Raw genomic sequence first — 14,074 nt, 5'->3', positions numbered from 1 at the left:
ACCATGTACTTTTTGGGAAGTTGGCAAAATGGTGAGCAGCAGAAAAACAGTCTCTCAATATTTGGAATCCAGATGCTGGATCTCTGATATTTTGAATCCACACACTGGAATATAGCCATGTGAGGAAGACAAAGAAGGAGGAAGTGGATCTTCAGGACCCAGCAAGGATCTGAAGTGAGAATTAGAGTCCACTGGGAGAGCAAAGAAAGGTGCCAGTATGCAAAAGTGGGAGGTGGCATGCAGTACTTTCTGCCTGAGCCCTGGTTTATAGGGTTGGAGAGGCAGCATGAATCTGCACAGATGCAGTGACTACTTGAGGCCTCCACAAAAAAATGCGCCAATGGAACAGAGCAGTGAGTGCTGTGTACTGCAGTGGCTGGTGAGCTATTCAGGTTCAGATGCCAAGGCAGGGTGATTGGCTGGTAGCTATCTTGGGAAGGGGCCATCAGAAGTCAGAACTCAGAACTGCTATGGGTTTGCTCCATCTAGCAGCTCCAGATGTCAGAGTGAGGCACAACCGTGTTCAAGCTGGTAGGAGGTCAGAAAGCCAAGTTCAAACAAGCAGGAGGCACTTAGAGTGTTGCAGCCTGAAAAACTTGGGTCCCAGCCTCACAGCTAGAAACCAAAAGCAGCTTCAACTTCCTGGAAACTAAGGGCCAGGTTTGCTGGGATTATCCACCACCGCCACATTTCTACTGCTGGCTTGCTGGGATCAGTCAACACAGATCTGGCTTTGTCTGCAGCTCTGTCAACCAAAGAGAGCAGAGACAGGTCCTGAAGTGAACGTTTTTTTTTTCTTTCTGATTTTCTTAGTTTCTTCATTTTTTATTTTTATTTTTAAATATTTTCTTCTATTTTTTCTTTTTCTTATTTGTTCTTGTTTGTATATAAGTAAGTACATAGTTTCTAATTTTTTTCTTTTTTTTTTTGTTCTGTTGTTCTGTTTCTTCCTTCTGTCCCCCCTCTTTTCTTCACCAATTCCCTAAGCTTGAGTAATCTTCCTATGTCTTCTAGCCTTGCTTCTAATCCCTTTCTCTTCTTCTGTTTCTCTATTTTTTCTCTCTCCCCTTTTAAATTTTCTCCCCTGAGGGTAAAATTGCCATATTGAGGTGGTATTTACTGTACACAATCTTCTGGTTTGTTTTAGATTTGGTTATATAACTATAAATCCTCTTCATAGAGTTAAAGGTGCCAAATTAATAATTACCACAGTTTGTCAGTTTTTAGGTGTATTTGATGCTGTTGTTATTATTGATTGTACTATTTTAGCCAAGGTGACATAATTGTTCTAATTAGTTGTTCTTTCTTGTGTGCCTACACACAGATTGCCTGAAGGTCATAAACAATATTGTAGGCTAATGCTAATGAATCAGGACTTAGTAGATGTCTACAGAGTGTTCCACCCCACATCACAATACACATTCTTCTCAGCTACACATGGGACATTCTCCAAAATAGACTGCATGCTAGTTCATAAACATGCTTAAGTAAATGCAAAGGAATTGAAATTATCCCATGAATATTATCAAACCACAGTGCAATGGCAAAAGAAACCACAAAACTTCATAAACACATGAAACTTAACACCCTCTGAGCAACCAATGGGTCACAGATGAAATTAAAGAAATCAGAGAGTTTCTACAAGTAAAATGATAATGCCAGTACATAATACTGGAGTTTACAGGATGCAATAAAAGAAGTTCTACCAGGGACATTTATAGCAGTAAATTCCCACATCAGAAAAACAGAATGAGCCAGGCATGGTGGCACACACTTGTAATCCCAGCACTTGGAGGGCTGAGTTGGGAGGACTGTAAATCGAGGCCAGCCTGGGCTACATAGTGAGCTCAAGGCCAGCATGAACTACATGGTGAGACCCTCTCTCAAAAACAAAACAACAAAAAAACACAAAACAAAAAACCAGAATGAGCTCAAACAACCTAATGTTGAACCTCAAGCTAATAGAAAAAGAAGAGTAAGTCAAGCTCAAAGCTCTTACAAAGGAGGAAATTATAAAAATTACACAAAATTAATGCAATTTAGACTAAGAACACACTATAAAGAATCAATAAATCAAAGAGTTGGTATTTTGAAAGATTAAATAAAATTGACAAAACCTTAGCCAATCTTATCAAAAAAGGAAAGAATAGACTCAAATCCATGGAATCTGGGGTGAAAGGGAGAAATCACAACAGATCCTGCAAAAATCTAGAAGATTATCATCTACTTCAAGAACCTATATTTTAGTAAGATGGAAAGCACAGAAGACATGGAAAAATTCGTAGATACATATGAATTACCAAAGCTGAATTAAGATATAAAAATTCTAAATAAAACAATATCAGTCAGTGAAATTTAAGATGTAATTAAAAACCTACCAACAATGGAAAACCCTGGTCATGATGGATTCACTGTTGTATTCTACAGGAAATTTAGAGACTACCTAATGCCACTACTTGTTACACTCTTTTTTGTTTGTTTTGTTTTGTTTTTGACAGTACTGGGGATTGAACCCAGGGCCTCATGTATGCCAGGCAAGTGTTCTTTCAGTGAGCTACAATCTCAGCCCCTCAAGTTCTTTAATGAAATTGAAAGGGAAGTAGTCTCCTGAATTCATTCCTGGAAGCAAGCAGGACCCTAATACCAAACCTGAGAAGGACCCAAACAAAGAAGAGAACTACAGGCCAATCTCCTTAATGAATATAGAAGCAAAAATTCTCAGATACAAATCAATAAATGTTACACACCATATTAACAGAGCCAAGGAGAAAAAAACACATGATCATCTCAACAGACACAGAAAAAGTATTTGATAAAGATCAACACCATTTTATGATTAAAAAAAAAAACCCTACAGAAAATTGGAATAGATAGTCTTTATCTCAGACAGAAGCCATCTATGACAAACCAACAGCTAACATCATACTAAATGGTCTAAAACTGAAAGCTTTTACTTGAAAATCAGAAACAAGATAAGCATGTCCACTATCACCACTCCTAGACAATATAGTTGTTGAAACACTAGCCACAGCAATTAGACGAGAGAAAAAATACAAGGAATAAGGATAGGAAAGAAAGAAGTTAAATTATCTTTATTTGTGGATGACATGATACTTTACACAGGAGACCCTAAAAACTCCACCAAAGGACTTCTAGATCTAATGACCAAATTCAGTAGCATAGCTAGATACAAAATCAGCACTCCAAAATCAATAGCATTCCTGTACACAAATAACAAACATACTGAGAGAAATTAAGAGAAACCACATCTTTCATAATAGCATCCAAAAAGATGAAATATTTAGGAATCAGTTTAATGAAGGAAGTAAAAAACCTTTACATTAAAAACTACAGTACCCTGAAAAATAAGATTGAAGAGGATATCAGAAAATGAAAAGATATCCTTTGTTGGTGGGTAGGAAAAACCAATAGAGTGAAAATGGCCATACTTCTAAAATTGTTATACAGATTTAATGCAATCCTGATCAACATTCCAATGGCATACCTCTCAAAATTAAAACAATCCTAATATTCATTTGGAACCAGGAGAGACCTAAAATAGCAAAAGCAATTCTCAGCAACAAAGGCAAGGCAGGGGGCATCACAATCCCTGACTTGAAATTATACTACAAAGCTACTGTGATAAAAACAGCATAGTACTGACAAAAGAAAACAAAATTTAAAAAAGACCCAAGGATCAGTGGAACAGGCTAGAAGATGGACAAACAACTCCAAACACATTCAGCCTCCTTACCTTTGACAAATAGGCACAATAACTTCACTGGAAAAAAGATAGCCTCTTTAATAATGGGGCTGGAAAAATTGCCTTTCCACATGCCAAAGACTAAAACTAAACCTATATTTTTCACCGTGCACTAAACTAAAATGAAAATGGATTGAAGATCTAAATATTAAAAGAGAAACACTCACCCTTCTGGTAGAACTCTTGAAGACATAGGTGTAGGGAAAGAGTTTCTGAACAAAATCCCAGTTGCAGAGAAAGTATCACAGAGAATCAACTACTGGGATCTCATTAAAAAGCTGTTGCACAGCAAAAGAAGCCATGAAAAGAGTGAGGAGATAACCCACCATGTAGGAACAAGTTTTTTGCCAGCTGTTCTTCAAACAAAGGAGTGATATTTAGAATATATAAAAAGCTAAAAAACAAAAAGAACCAGACCTCCAAAATTTAACGATCTAATCCACAACAGGCATCTGAAATCAACAGATACTTCTCAGATGAAGAAGTAGAAATGGCAAATAAATATATGAAAAAATATTCAACATCACCAGTCGTTTGAGAGATGCAAATTTAAAAAACACTGAGATTCCATCTCACTCCAGAAAGAATGGCTGGCATCAGGAAGCCAACCAATAACAAATGCTGGCAGGTGTGTAGGGAAAAAGGAACCCTTCTCTACTGTTGGTGGGAGTGTAGACTGGTGCAACCACTGTGGAAATCAGCGTGGAGATTCCTCAAAAACACTGAATCTAGAGATTCCATTTAACCTAGCTCTTCCCCTTTTTGGTATCTTCCCAAAAGAATTAAAAGCATCATACCACAGCATTATATGCACACCCATGTTTATAGCAGCATAATTTGTAATAGCTAAATCATGGGAACTGCCCAAATGGCCTTTGACCAATGAATAAAGAAGATGCAGTGTTTTTATACAATGATGTGCTACTCTGCCATAAAGAAGGACAAACTTAAGACATATCCAGCTAAATGGATGCTAGATACTACATGCTAGACCATACTCTTATGTGAAATAAATCAGACACACATGTTTCTCCCATATGAGAAACTGAAAGTATAAATAAGGATCAAAATATATAATAGAAAAAATGTATAATAGATATTGTAAAATAGGAAGAAAATGCTCAGTGGTATCGGGTTAATAATATCCCTTAGTTATTGTGGGCTGATCAGGTCTGCAATCTCCTGAACGAGTGTATGGTGAAGGCTAAATAAAAAGAGGCAAATGGAATGATTTCAGGGCTTCAGGAGGATCAAAGCCCACTCTCAGAATTTGAGATTCTCTCAGAGGTAAAACCATGACCTTCTAGAGAGGGGAGCACTCAAAAAGGGATGGAACTACTCAGGGATTTTTCCAAGAGTGAGATGCCTGAGTCTATAGACTTTGTCTAGTTGAGATGGGATCTAGGTGTCCTTGGCTGTGATTTTGTCTTATCCTTTGAGGCTTTCCAGCTTCATCTGCCATTACAGGCCTTAGTAGGGATTAGTGACTCACAGAGGTTCACTTACTGTGAGTTCACTGCCTATCTCAAGACAAAGAGCCTAGGCCTTGGACAGACTCACAAGTAAACATGGAAAGTCAGTTGGTTAAGTCCTGCTCAGGGCTACTTCATAGTGGTCTCCATCAAATGGGAAGGGAACTAGGGAGGCAGGGAAGGGGAAGGAAGGGAGAAGGAAAAAATGGAAACAAAACTTTTGTAAATGAGAAGAAAGATTGAAGGGCAGAGATAGAAAGGAAAAAAGAAGAATCAAGATATAGCATGTACAAGTACAAATTCCATACTGTCATCATTATGTAACCTAAATGTATCAATAAAATTAATTTTAAAGAAGTTACATACTAAATAGTAGACCCCCAGAAGTACATGAAGCAAAAACTGACAGAATTGAAGGAAGAAATAGATAGTTCAAAGTAGTTAGAGACCTTGTTATCCCATGTCCAGCAATAGAGAGGATAATTAAATGGAAAACCAGGAAAGAAATGGAAGACTTAATACTATCAACCGCTTAGACCTGACAGAAATCTAGGGGTCTGTCTACCTGAAATAGCAGAATGCACATTCTTCTCACATGCATATGAAATATTCTTCAGGATACTCTTTATGCTATATTAGAAAAAAAAAGCTCCAAAAATGAAAGGAATTTAAATCACAAAGTATTTTCTCTAACCTCAGTGAAATAAAACCAAAATCAGAACAAAATTTGGAGAATATACAAATATGTGGAAATTAAACAACACATGCCTAAGTAAGCAATGGGCAAAAGAAGAAATACAAGGCAAATTAAAAAATACTTAGAATAAAAGCAAAAAGGAAGGAAAACTATAGGCTAACATTTCTTATGGCTATGCATGCAAAAATTCCTCAAAAAAGAAAAATACCAGCAAACTGAAACCAGTGACGTATAAAAAAATAAAAAGATGAAATACTGTAAAAAAATGTCATTCATCCCAGGACTGCCAGGGTGTTTTAACATTTGAAATCGGCCTTTGTAATATAGTACACAAACTCCATGGTCATCACAAGGGCTACAAAAATGTATTTGACAAAGTACAGAATCTTACAATTAAAAAAACCTACAAGAGAAGGGAGGTTCCTCAGACTAATAGTGATATTAATGCCGTACTTAATGGAAACACAGAATGTTTTCCCCCTAAGATCAAGAACAAGACAGAATCTCTGCAAGAAAGGAGTAAGCAATTGTTGGCCATTCAAGAAATGAAAATGAGCTGGGCTTGGTGGCCACATGCCTGTAATCACAGCACTCAAGAAGCAGAGGCAGGAGAACTACAGTGAGTTTGAGGCCAACTCCAGCTATCTAGTGAGTTCAAGACCAGCCTACATAGTGAGAACTACATAGTGAGACCCTGTCTCAAAACAAAACAAAGAGAACAGAACAGAACAGAAATGCAAATTAAAACAACATTAAAATTCCACCTCACTCTAGAAAGAATGGATATCTTTATGAAATCAAATAACAAATACTGCAGAGGCTGTGGGAGAAAAGAAACATTTCTACATTGTTGGTAGGAATGTAAACTGGCACAACCATAATAGAAATCAGTACAAGGGCTGGGGATTTAGCTCAGCGGCAAAAGCGCCTGCCTGGCAAGTGCAAGGTCGTGAGTTCGGTTCCCGGTACCGGAAAAAAAAAAAAAAAAAAAAAAAAAAAAGAAATCAGTACAGAGATTCCTTAAAAAACTAAAAATAGAAATTTCATTTGTCCCGGTTATTTTTTTCTAATTATTTTCCTGAAAGAGTTAAAAACATCATATTACAAGGTTTTTCTCCGGTACCGGGAACAGAACTCACGACCTTACGCTTGCCAGGCAGGCGCTTTTGCCGCTGAGCTAAATCCCCAGCCCCCATCATATTACAAGGATACATAAATAACCTTGTGTTTTAATTCCTTTTCTTGTTGCTGAGACAAAATACCCCACACCTATAAGTTAAAGGAGGAAAAGTTTATTTTGAGCTCACAGTATGTACAGGTTTCAGTTCATAGTTGACTGGCTCCAAGGCAGGGTGGCATAGCAGAGAGCCATGGCAGAAAAGAAACAGTCCATTGCAGGGCAGACATGAGGCAACAAGCAGTAAGCAGCAGACCTTCCTTTCCTTTTTATCCATCCAGGCTATAAGCATTTTGGATGGTTCCACCCATACTCAGGGTGGGGCTTTCTCTTACCCACACCCCAAACTATGATAAACCAATCAGTGGGTTAGTTCAGTACCACACACCCTTAATCTCAGCATCACACCCTTAAACCACATTCACACATGCTTGATTCAGCCACCTCCAAAAAGCCCCACCTATGAGCACATGAGGCTTTGGGAAGACATCTAGATACAAGCCATAACACCATGTTTAGAGCAGCATAATTTATAATTAATTTATTTCTGCATCTTGGCAACAGCTTATATGTCCATCAGCAGAAGAATGGATAAACAAAATGTGGCATTTACACAAAATAGAGTACTACTCTGCCATAAAGATAAACCTTAGTCATTTGTAGGAAAATGCATACATTTTAAGATCATATCATGTGAAATAAATCAGGCGTATGAGTTTATCACATGGTTTCTCTTATATGAGAAATCCAAAATATAAATAAAGTACAAAATAAAAGACTGAAAAACAACAACAGATAATTACAAAAAAAAAAAAAAAAAGAGAAAAATTATTGTAAGTCAGCATGGCCAATATATGTAAACGTGTACCTTGATTTAGTATAACTGTTTTATGTATTTTATGTTTTTTGGTCTGCTAGTCTGGCTGTCAACCTGTGTTTATGGTAATTAACTTGATAAAGATTTAAAAATAGATCAATCTGATACTGGGGTGGGGGAGGATTAGGCAAAACAACGGATCCAGATGCATGCAAATTGGAAAGGTAGAAAATTTTAATTTCTCTGTATACAATACATACTGGTAATCATAAAGAGGACACACACACACAAACACATGTACTCAGAACTATGAGTTCAGCACAGTTGCAGGACATAAAATGAATATATAAAAATCATTTATCCATTGTATTTCAATACATGGACTGAAAGATCCAAAATGAATTTAAGAAAGGAATTTAATTTATAATAGCATCAAAAATATAATACTTAGGAGTGAATGTAACAAAAGATATAGGAGATGTGTACTCCACTCAAAACTGCAAAACAGTTTGAAATTAGAAAAGATGTCAATAAATGGAAAGTCATTTCATGTTTATAGACAAGATTTAATAGTTAAGAAGGCAATACTTCTTCACAATCTACAGTTTTAATGCATTCTCTATGAAAATTTCAACTGTTTCTTTTTCAGAAATTAAAGCCTAATTTTAAAATTCATGTTAATACAGAGGATTCAGAATAGCCAGAACAGTCTTACAAAAGAATGACAAAGTTAAAAGACTTGCATTTCCTGATTTCAAAATTTACTACAAAGTTTAGTAATCAATAAAGCATGGTGCAGGCATGGGGATAGATATACAAACCAATAGAATAGAATTGGGATTCTAGAAATAAACTCTTACATTTATGGTTAAATTATTTTTCACAAAGATGCAAAGACAAGTTAATTTGCAAATAATGTTACTCTGTTCAAATCAGTGTTACTGGAACAAATGGATAAATATATGAAAAAGAGTGAATTTGAAACTATCAAAATATATCATATACAAGTACAAATTCCCTATGATGAATGTGATCATGATGTATATCTAAAGTACACCAATAAAATTAATTTAAAAAGGAATTCTACCTCACACTATCTACAGAAATTAACTCAGAAGGAATTATAGATCTAAATATAAGTGTGAATACTATAAAAGTCTTAGAAAAATATAGCAGTAAATATTCACAGCATTACATTAGGTAATACTTCATTAGGTATAGCAAAACTACTAATAGGCTGAAGGCAAAAGGTTGGAAAATATATACCTGAAAACACTAAGCATAAAAAAGCTGAAATGGATATATTTTGGTTGAATAATATAGACCATCTAGCAAAAGAATGTTACTACAGGTAAAGAGAGACATTTAACAATGATCAAAGTATTAATATAAAAAAGATGCAGTCTTAGTCATGCATATATTTACTAAAAGAGCTTTAATGAACATAGGACAAAATCTGACAACTGGAAAAGAAAAAACAAATACACACTAACATCTGTAAATTGACCTTTCTTCCTCAAGAACTAGTGAAGTAGACAAAATCAGCAAGGTATAGAAAAATTGAACATTGTCAAACAATTTGACCAAATTGAAGTGTATGGGAACTTTACTGTCAATGACTGACAAACGCATATTCTATTAATGTGTACATAAAACATTTGACAAGCTAGATCATATGCTGTATCATAATATAAACATCAATATATTTTAAAGGATTGAAATAGAGTATGTTTTGTATATATTTTACATTAAATAAGAAAATAATAACAAACTCCTTGGAAATTTTCCAGATACACTAAAGCCTTGGTTTGTGAGTAACTTGTTCTGCAAGACAATCAAACATTTCTAACTAATAAATTTTAAGTTCATAAATGAGTAATATCTTGCAATATGAGTAGTACATGATGCTGAATAATATGCAACCACGACTAAGCCATTGGTCTCTCTCTCGCTTGCTGTGGGATTGTAGATGAACATTTCCCAACAGGAAGAGGTTATAGAGGAGATTTGGGCTGCAAAGGAGAAAGAAAGGCAGAGGAATTCCCTTACTTCAAATGAGATTAGGGAGATGTGTAAAAAGTGGGAAATAGTGCACAGTTTTGTACAGAAGCACCACCCAAATGAGGTTGTTGTAATGGCAGCCATGAATCTGTTTAACAGCACAATGTCACATTTTTGCAAAATTCTCAAAATCAGGTAAAAGCAAGGGTCACTGGATAGGTTCCTTGTTAATGTTACATGAAAAGAAAAAGATTTCATTGAGCCAATAGATATCAGTGATTCCATTAGCTACAGTGAAAGTCATTCTCATAATAACCTTTCTTTCTTTTGTCTCCCTCACCAGCCCCAAAGGTTTTCCAAGGTAAGTGTAGGTTAATTTTTCTTTATATTTTGCATTATATTATGTTGCATTGTATTACAGTATTGTAATCATTTTGATAGTAATACTTTTGGGTTGTGGAACAAGTCACCTGAGTTTCTATTATTTGTTATGGGGAAATCAAATAATAGAAATGCTTTGGATTACAAGTGCTTTGGATTACAAGCATGTTTCTCAAAAAATTATGCTCATAAACTAGGTTTTTACTGTACAGTAAGTCCCCAGTTTATGAACATTCAAGTTGTGAACTTTCACAAGTGTGCTGTATAATATTCACTTATTCAGCTTATGAACAATTCTCCCAGAACAGAACTCACTCATAAGTTTGTGGGTTATTATATTTGGGAATTAAACCATGCACATCTAAATAAGCCCTGGGTTGAAGAAGAGATTATAGAGACATTAGAAAATATTTGGTACTGAAAGAAAATAAAATCACAGCATCACATTTGTGTTATGTTGCCTGTTATGGTTGGACTTAAAGGTTCCCTCAAAGCTCACATGTTCAAGACTTGGTTTCCAGCCTAAGTAACTGGATCATGAGGGCGCTGAACTCATGAGTGGATCAATCCCTTTATGGATTCATAACTTGATGGGCTATTGGGAGGTGATGGAAATTTCAGTAGGTGGGGCCTATTTGGAAGAAGTAGACTGTGGTCGGTGTGCCCTTGAAGGGTGTGTTTTGTTCCAGCCTTTCCTCTCCACTCTCCTCTCTCCTCTCCTCCACTTTCCTTCCTTGCTGCTGTGAGCTGAGCAGTTTTTCTTCACCAAGTCCATCCGCATGAAACTTTTTCAACAGGCCTAAAAGTAGCAGCTTGGGCATGTGACAGACATTTCTGAAATCAGAAATTAAATCTTGCCTCTTTTAAGTTGATTTTCTCAGGTGCTTCATCACAGTGATGAAAAGCTAATACATCTAAAGCAGTAATTAGAAGGAAATTCATAGTTTTATCCATTTCATCTACACTTCATTATTTGGCTAAATAATAGAAGAAGCTGGTGTCCTTTGCTGTGGAGCCGCACATACATGTGGCTGAGGAAGCTAAAACTTGAGATCCAATGTGAGCTAATTGCTTCTTATATTAGAAAAATATGCGTTTGAAGTAGGGCATATATTGCATCAAAAGCCCAAGGAAGCCTAGTGAGGATTATGGTCCTTTCTTAGTGGAAGGGTTAGTCACTTTCTTTATACTTGAGGAGGGGTATCTTGACATGCCTCAGGTAACTAGGAATTTCTCTGAGGTGAAAGGTATCTTAATTGTTGTGGCAATTTTCCCCACCTCTGACATACATCTTCTCAGTCATCAGACCCAAGCAACTTAATGCCACTGAAATAATGTACTAGAGTGATGAACTGTTAAGTGAGAAAGCAGTCAAGATTCCTGCAGACTAAATTATGACATAGGTTAGAATGTTGATTTAAGTTCTGAGGAAAGACAGTGAAGGTGAATTGCTGCGCTTGCCAGCTGGAAGCAAACTGTTTCTCAGGGTCTTCACTAATAAGTGAAGACAGAGAAAGCACTCATCATAACAGCTGGATACCATCAATGAAAACATTTCTGAAACAGAAGCGGCAACTGGAGTTATCCCTGATTAGGTTTATGATAAACCCATTGGCTTTCTCCAAGACCCATCTGTCTTCTGCATGGGTCAAACATGTGAATTGAGTAGAGATGTCAGAGCTCTGTTCTCCATCTTTCGTGTTCTTTACAGTGGCACTAATTTCTGCAATCCCTCCAAGAATGAGAGATTAGCTTTTTGTATTTTAGTAAATAGAAGCAGTCCTAGTGGCTGAGCTTTTCCTACCTCATGGCCTTCCCTCCATGCTTTATGGAATCAAGGTAGGGACTCTGCCAGTTGCCAGTGTGCTTATTAAAGTTATGCATCCTGGAACTGGAGAAGTAATGACAGGATTCAGGGATCCGCAGAGTCCATGTAAAATGGACCTGAGTCAAATTCCGTGGTTCATTTTCTCCATCAGCCTTTGTTCTAACTGGTAGACTTTCTAGCTCTCTAGAAATTAGTGTCAGTTTGGGTCCAGTGATTGGTAATTCTTAAATATTTTGAATACTTCCCTTCCTTCATTGCATAGTAAATGTACAAATATGCATAAGATTCTTGGGAAATTTAGAGGTAGGTTATAGTATAAATTCTGTGCGTCAATCCTTCCTCAAGTGACTTGGCTTCACCTTAATTCAAGGACCTCTGGGGGTGTGAACTGGCTCAAAACTAGGAATTGGTTGAGAGGCCTAAGTCCCTAGCATAGCGATTTAAGATAGATTTCTCTTCATAAGACCTACAAGTTTTCTGCTTGTACAAATCAAGAAAGATTTCACGTGGCTGCTTGTGAATTTCAGATTAGGGACCCCATGATCTGCGTGTTAGGGCCAAAAATCTAAGGACAGACCATTTTGATTGCTGTGCTAGTTCTGCTGCCCAAGATGCTAGTCCTGTGTCATCTTTAGCAGTGAAGTGCCACCACTTGGCCCTGTCACCCTGGTGTTCTGTCATTTCCAATGAATTTAGGAAGCCCAGCTTACTTAAGTTCAGGGAGCCTGAATATAGGGCGGGATTTCCCTTTGCCGTTACTGGCATGGAGAGAATGGCCACCACACAGTTGCGTAACCAAGGCTTCTGAGTCCCCCCACACCTGTGCTGCTTATAGTGAAGGGATATTCTTTGATCCTTTCAGAATCAAAGGGAGGGGGCAAGTTTGAGATAATAAATCCACTCTAGTATTTCAACCTCTCCAATCCTAAGATAACTTCCACTGAGGTATGCTAAGGAAGCTCTGGCATTTCAGCTGTAGAATTATGCCTACCCCTTGGAGTTAGCACATTGAATTTAGAATCTCTATGCAGTAAACTCAACAAAAACTTGGCTTTTCTGACATTATTGTCCTGGAACCCTGATACACTGCCCCTTTGATTCATTCCCATTCTTCAGATTTCTGCCTAGGTAAATTAGCAAAAGTCTTAATTCTCTTTTAGCATGTGTTATATTTCCTTGTTCCTCAAATGTCTCTGTAACTTGGTAGATCTTGTCTGGTTATAGATCTAGAAGCTGTAGGAAACAGTAGGGGTAGGTCCTACTACCTCATAAGGACATTATAGGTTTTTTAGATAAGACAAACCATTTCAGTAAGCACAGGATGAATTCTTACTATTGCAAAGAAGGCTTCACAGAATTTACAGGTATAGAGTCTCCAGCTTTGTTGGAATCTACCCATCTGCATTTTCAGTTCACTCCCTTTCAGTTAATGTCTTCACTTTGCCATAAGAGACTATGTAACATGAAGAATACTATCTACCTTGTTTTAGCAACCTGTAATATTGTACTTTAGGTTTAGTTTTCAGAAATTTTGATTCTACAGCTACAAGAAATAAGAATTTCTTTTATGGTGATCATATCAGATTTCTGATCCCTTGCCTGAGCACTGAGCTGGAAAAAACCCTAAGCTTATCATTTTCCCCTTAAGTTCTCCCGTGTACTTAGAAGTAACCAGCAATTCACCTTCACTGTCTTACCTCAGAACTTAAATCAACATTCTAACCTATGTCATAATTTAGCCTGCAGGAATCTTGACTGCTTTCCCACTTACCAGTTCATCACTCTAGTACATTATTTCAGTGGCATTAAGTTGCTTGGGTCTGATGACTGAGAAGATGTATGTCAGAGGTGGGGATAATTGCCACAACAATTCAGAAACTTTTCACCTTGGAGAAATTCCTAGTTACCTGAGTATAATATACTCAGGTATATATAATA

At 36.8% G+C, this 14,074-nt stretch overlaps 1 protein-coding gene across 2 annotated transcripts in view; it reads left to right on the top strand.

Annotated features, from left to right (window-relative positions):
* Positions 1 to 14,074, top strand: part of Asb13 (ankyrin repeat and SOCS box containing 13) — a 52,264-nt gene that overhangs the window by 14,841 nt on the left and 23,349 nt on the right. The window contains exon 2 of one of the 2 annotated variants that reach the window (XM_013513669.1): positions 10,271 to 10,288. The exons of the other annotated variant lie outside the window; for it this stretch is intronic. The gene's annotated coding sequence lies outside the window, so the exon portion shown is untranslated. The remainder of the gene's footprint in view (positions 1 to 10,270; positions 10,289 to 14,074) is intronic. 2 annotated transcript variants of the gene reach the window in all.

Source organism: Chinchilla lanigera, unplaced genomic scaffold, assembly GCF_000276665.1.
Source record: "Chinchilla lanigera isolate Chin_1 unplaced genomic scaffold, ChiLan1.0 scaffold00020, whole genome shotgun sequence".
NCBI lineage: Eukaryota > Metazoa > Chordata > Mammalia > Rodentia > Chinchillidae > Chinchilla > Chinchilla lanigera.
This window is presented reverse-complemented; position numbering and strand designations above follow the sequence as displayed.